Below are 7,024 nucleotides of genomic sequence, written 5' to 3' on the forward strand. Positions count from 1 at the left end.
GTATCTTCACATGATGATCGATACTGACTGGTGGAGACTGTTGTTGTGGTGCAGGACTATCAGTAGCCTTCTTTTCTATTGATGTTGGAGTTGGTGCTGATTGATCTTTAACTTCTTCATTCAATGGTTGTACCACATCAGGCCCATCATAATTCTTTCCACTCCTCAAGGAAATTGCTTTACATTGCTCTTTTCCTTTTGCCTCACTAGTGCTAGGTGAATTTCCTTGAGCTTGTTTTGCCACTTGAGTAGCCAATTGTTCCATTTGAGTTTCTAGAGTTTTAATAGAGGCTCTAGTTTCCATCACAAATTGGAGCAATAAATCAGCTTGGATATTGGAGCCTCCACTAGGACTTTGTTGTTGGTTTTGTTGGGGCTGATTTCTCTGCTGGTAGAACCCCTGTTGGTTGTGCCCATAATTATTATTTTGGGAGTAGTTCCCAATGGCTTTTGCTTGATCCATTGGCAAGTTATCCACATCTGCCTGACACTCCGAAAAGTGATGGTTGCCTCCACATATCTCACAAATAACTTGGGCTTGTTTAGCTTGCCCTGCAATCAGCTTTGTTAAGGCCTCAACCTGAGCTGTCAACTTTGTGATGGCATCAACCTCTAGCACACCAGCTGCTTTCTTAGTTTGACTCCTTTCAGTTGGCCACTGCTGATTGTTTAGAGCCATCTCCTCCAATAGATCGTAAGCCTCATTAGCACTCTTTCTCATAAAAGCTCCACCAGCTGCTGCATCTATCAGAGTTCTAGTGTTACCAACCAACCCGTTGTAGAAATTGTGAACCAGCATCCACTTCTCTATGCCATGATGAGGGCATTTTCTGATTAGATCTTTAAACCTCTCCCAAGCCTCATGGAGAGATTCATTATCTTGTCGAAGTTGTTGATTTCACCTCGCAACTTGGCTGACTTTGCTGGAGGAAAGAACTTTGACAAAAATTTCGTGGCTAAGTCATTCCAAGTGGCAATAGAGTTGGGTGGCAGGGAATTCAACCAGCTCTTGGCTCGTTCTCTGAGTGAGAATGGAAACAGTCTCAGACGAATGGCATCATCACTAACTCCATTGACTTTAAAAGTCTCACACAGTTCCATGAAGTTCGAGAGATGCAGATTAGGATCTTCAGAAGGGAGCCCACCAACCGGATCAAGATCGCACCATCTGGAGTATGGCAGGTTTGATCTCAAAGTTATTCGCATCCACTGCCGGTGGCCTGATACATGACTGCACTCCCGTCAGAGTAGGGAGAATGTAATCTCTCAAGCTACGGCCATTAGCTTGATCTTCCACGGCACCTCCATTATTACCGTTATTACCCCCATTGTTTCCAGCATTATTGTTCACATTCGCAGCCATGATCTTACGATGTTTCGGCGATTCTTTGAAACTCTTTCTTGCCTCTTGTTCTTTCGATTCCTCCTGCAAGTTTTCTCAATTTCAGGATCAACTGGTAATATGACTGTTTGTCCTTGACGGCGCATGCACTTAGGATTCCTGAAATAAATCAAGAAAATATTGCAAGAAAAAGGTTAGAAAAATCAGCAAGAGAAAATATACCAAAGTAGAAGTTAGTATAATTTTATGTAATATTAATCTTTAACAATTCCCCGGCAACGGCGCCAAAAACTTGTTGCTATAATTTTAAACACTACGCAAGTATACGCAATCAAGTAGTAAATCTCACACAGGTGAGGTCGATCCCACAGGGAATTGGATTAAGTACCACTAAATTATACTTATGATTCTATTCGGTAAATCAAAAGCAATTATGATTTAAAAACAGTAAAATTTGAAAGAAATTCAGAAAACTTAATAACACAATTTAAAGTTGAGCAAGATGAGACAATAGGGAGGAGAATCCTGTTGTTGTTTACCCAAATCGTTAATGCTTAATTACTATCCTATTCTTGGAGTGAATGACAGATTATGAAATAACCTAGCTCCTTTCAGATCTTCTAGATTCTAAATCACATGTTATCTAATTAATTCCTTAATTAAACTAACATGAAATCAGCATTAAGCAATAATCTACTCGTCACATAAGTCATGCAAATACTTTCGTTTCACATAGAACATTGATTATCTTAATTTTAGCATTCTCAATTCTCACTTTTCAGATTTCGAATTGAGATCATAGAGCATGCACAAGGTGATCAATCTTAAACATGAAATTAAGAACAAATTAAGATAATTTCACACACAAGAATTGAGGAATGGTAATTAAACATTAACTAGGCAAAACATTAAACAACAATCATCATCCTCCCTAAATGGGAAATTTAGTTCAGAAACAAATCCATAACCATTCCTATAACAATATTCAACATAAATAAATTAAAGAGGAATAGAGAAAGAAACTGTTGGTGGATGAATTCTGGATCTTCACTTTGATCTCTATGCTCTTCCTGCCGCTCTCAGCTGTGTTTTAGGGTTCCAAATCGCTCTCCCAGACTTCCAATCGCAATTTTCTATTTATAATTGAAATTTAGGGTTCGATGGACGAAAATGCCCCTGGTCCGTACGGGATCTCGCCGCGGCCAAAAGTGGTCTCGCCGCGGCCAAAAGTGCATCAAAAAACTACGTTTCTGCCCAGACTTTCTAGCCGCGGCCATGGAATTCTCGCCGCGGCGAGATGGAATTTTCAGCTTCGATCTGTTTTAGTAAAATGAGCATAACTTTCTCATCCAAACTCCAAATGAGCTGATTCAAGATGCGTTGGAAAGATAAGAAAGAGATCTAAAACTTTTATGTTTTGACTTTTTCCAAAATATGATCAGAACATAGTCGAATTCAGGCTTGAAGTTTCAGCTTTATTCTCTTTCAAAATTTTCTCTATTTTATAGATCACTGTTTTCCGAAATTTGTCCAATTTATACATTCCAAGTGTAGAAACCTGAAATCAAAGAAAACAAGCGTAATTCTATTCTAAAAATAATAATAAAGAAGGAAAACAACTATAAAATGTGACCCGAAACTTAGGCTAAAAATAGCCTAACAACAGATGAGATTTTTTTTATTGTTTTTTAAATCTTGATTTTGTTAATATATTTTAAATTTAATGAGAATTTAAATAGAAGAATTATTACAAATTTATTATAAATTTTTTTATCAAGAACTTATTCATTAAAATTATTAAAAATGTATAATTTTGAATTATCATACATAACCTATCAAAATTTAAAATAATATTATTTAAACAATAGTTACTTAAATTGATTCTAAAATAAATAATATGACAATAAAATTATATATTCCTTTTAAATTACTAAAAAAATTATATTAATATTTCAAAAAATTAATATTTGTATTAAATTAGTGTTTAGCATAAATAATTTATATTATTCAAGTATTTTTATTTTACAATTTTAATTATTTATTAAATAAAAATATGATAAATTATTTTATTATATATTTGATTATATATGATATATTAATTTATTTTATTTCTAATTTATTTATTTTTATTTCTTTGTTGTGAATTAATTATTTCTATTTATTATTATTATATATTTTTATTTTTAATTTAAGTTTTTTTTAAAAAGAAAATAAATAAAATAGTTCAGTCTATTTTTAAACCAAACACAAGATTTCTTTCAGCATAATTCAATCTTGTCTAGTCTAGTCCAATCATTTTCAGTCAAATTCAGTCTAGTCTTGCATACCAAACGAACCCTAATAGTATCGTGTCATAATTATATCATATGTTTGATAATCATCTCGTGTCATAATCGTGTTGACAAGATAAAATTAATAAATTATCTTAAGTTTCATATTTTTTTGCTAACAAATAAATCTTATTTATCTTAATAATTATGTTATAGTTGTATTATTGTGTCGTGTGATATGCTAATTAAACTCATCATGATTGTGTTTAAGTTTACTTTAATATTATCGACACACAAATACAAATTGTCAACCCTAATATCTATTACTAGTAAGAGAAAAATTGTAAAATACGATGAGAAAATGAAGAGACAAGGATTAATATTTAGGCTATATTTTGAAGGAGCCTAGGAGGGATGAAGAATAGAGTGTTGAAAATATTTTACCAAGATTTAGATTTACTAACATGTATGTTGGATTATAGTTCTATAATCTAATATCCTGAATATAAATTTCCTAAAACAATGAATTAAATACATAAAAGTTATAGAAAACGTATATTGATGGCAGCGGAATAATATGATTCCTTCCGTTCAGATCTCTAACCCTTAATTATTTCTATTGCAGAGTATGATCAAGGTCTGAACCTGGATTCTCCTTCTGGTGACAAAGTGACTACATAGTCATTTTCACTATGTTGAGTATTGCTTTGAAATATGTGGGCAAGTTCTCAACACTAAGGAGCGCGAAAATTTTATGAAGAAATTCAAGAGAAAATAGCCTCCGAAGTTTTGAAAATTAAAGAGAAGAAGAAGTGAGCTTTTTAGGATTTTCTAGCTTAGAAATCATTAGTAGAAAAAACTCTCTTCTCTTTCTATTTATAGGCTTCACTTAGAGTTGAGTTTAGATGAGATGAGCTTAAAATAAAGACGTGGGCTGAATTAACTCTTACGGCCGAATTGTATATGGGCTTTAGAGTTAGATTTATGTCACTTTATTTCATTTAAATGAATCAGTGTGTCTATTTCTATTTTACCACTTATCTCTTCTAATTATTTAAATACTAATTTTATTTTAATAATTATCAAGTAGAATATAATTTAACTATATTTATTAATTAGACCCAAAAAGTGTACTAATTGACAAATAAACTCCTATTTCTCTTTTCTTTTCAAAAATGTCCAAATTTGGTGAAAATTCTCAAATAAGACATAGTTTATTTTCGAATTCTGATTGACTTATTAAATCAATTAGTTGAGTCTACAAGATGATATTATCCTAGACACTGTGGGGACAATGAGCCTATGTAACCAAGCTCCCAATAAGTAGATCTAAAATTTACCAAGTAAATTTCCTATCTTATCAATTCCTCCTGACTCCACTATAAATTTAGAATTACACTCCTGATTACATAGAATGCTCTATATGCTAAATATATAGAGATACTATGAATTATCTATTGTTACAATCTAAATAATCAATGTATTGTGGGCCAATGAACATGTGGCTGAGTCTCAAACTGCTACGTATTTTGGTAAAAAGAAATATGGGCAATATTTACCCCCCAAGTTCCATCTTACAATTTTGTAAGTTGGGACTTGTTATTACTTGACCCTTTAGTTTCCTCTCGGAGGGGTTGTGTTATGATGTTATGGTTATACAAAGCACGCCTATTTGTAGGAACATGCCACATGCTCTGATGTGGATGGTTTACATATGCTTTTTTTTCTATTAGGGTTTATGCCCTGAAAAGTCAGTAAAAATATTTTTGATTATTAAATAAAAAGTTATATATATGTGTAAATGTTAAATTGTTAATATTTATTATTAAATAATTTATATTAAATATCAAAAAAATTCCTTATTCATAAATGAGGTTGTGGCTTGTAGCTGTACAAAGAACTAAGACTACTTAGCTATGAATAAAACAATCAGCAATATATTGAAGTTATAGAATCTTTAATCAATAGTTGCTAGTATAATTCACTGATGCCTGTTCTTCGGTGCAAGTAATCTTGGCTAAGATTACAGAGACATCAAAGTGAAGGCACTGTATATAATAGAGAGTATATATGACAATGATCGATATGAATAAATTTATTAACATGTCATTTATCATAAATACCTAATTCATAACATATATAACGATGATAAATAGTGTTTAAATCTTGAGTTATCATGAACTCCTGTTCATGTTATTAGTTTCTTTGATTCACTCATTAAAGTTTATCAAAGAAGATGATTCTTACAACTTCTATTTTGAGAATCTAATAGCATGGATGGCTAGGAACATGATGTACAATTATGAAATTTTGACTTTCCTAACGGATCGAATGTTGGTTCCTTTTAAGTGTTAATTCTATAACTGGAATATTGTACACAAATTGAGATGAGATCTTGAATTATACTTCCACTAGTGAATTAATAGAACTATATGAAAAGAAGTAATTAGAAAGGTAAAACAGTATTTTGACCAAAACTAATTACGAACCAACACATAGAGAGCTAATCACTGGAATTAATTATATCAATGGACACTACCGTTAAACTCAGTAAATATATATAGTTCTATAATTATTAAGAGTGCAATTCCATATTTATAGTGGAGTAATCATGAAATTAATAAACAAGATATTATTTAGTTGATGAGATTTAATAAATAATCTACTTTATTAGAGTTTATAATTATAGGTCCATAGTCCTTAAACTGCCACCTTGAAACACTATCAAAGATAGAGATAAAGTGTTGTACAAAGATGTTTGAAGAAAATCTATTTTGAATTTCCAAAATAGTAATTATTATTTTTGTAATAAATATATAATTTTTTCAAATTAATTAAATAAGAAAAAAGACAAAAGCTGTTAAGACAAAATTTGTCGAGACAAAATTTGTTAGGACAAAAGTTATCAGGACAAAAGACACCAACCTTGTCCTAATGGTAGACACCTATAGCATTGTCTTGTCCCTATTAGATTTGTCTTTTTGGATTAATTAATTATTAATTCAATTAGGTAAATATTAATTTGAAAAGTGATTAAAGATATTTCAAAGTTGTTGAGATATTCTCTCAAGTAGTTGAGAAATTTTCTCATAAATATCAGTAACTGAATTCATTTATAAATATTTATGTTAATTCCATTTTTGGCATATTTAATTGACAAAAATATTTTATTATTTATTGCATATTTCGGCTGGCATATATTGTGGTTTCCCTATTTGTGTAAATCTAAACTTGGAAGGAAAGTTGACTAGCTTTCCTATTTATGGAAATTGAGGTAAAAATGGTAAGTTTTGATTACACATTGATTCTTTGCTAACCAGCTGTTATTCTGATCTTGTGTTGAGTTTCCCATTTTCTAAGATCAGGTTTCTTGAAGAGAAAACCGGAGCTAGACTTTCCTTTTCTATAAAAG

General features: G+C 31.3%; 1 non-coding gene across 1 annotated transcript; it reads left to right on the forward strand.

Annotated features, from left to right (window-relative positions):
* The first annotated feature begins 809 nt into the window (after positions 1–809).
* Positions 810–912, forward strand: LOC115721568 (small nucleolar RNA R71). Its single transcript, XR_004012583.2, has one exon. It is a non-coding gene; the product is annotated as a small nucleolar RNA R71 (small nucleolar RNA).
* Positions 913–7,024: the final 6,112 nt, after the last annotated feature.

This window comes from Cannabis sativa, chromosome 2 (genome assembly GCF_029168945.1).
Source record: "Cannabis sativa cultivar Pink pepper isolate KNU-18-1 chromosome 2, ASM2916894v1, whole genome shotgun sequence".
NCBI lineage: Eukaryota > Viridiplantae > Streptophyta > Magnoliopsida > Rosales > Cannabaceae > Cannabis > Cannabis sativa.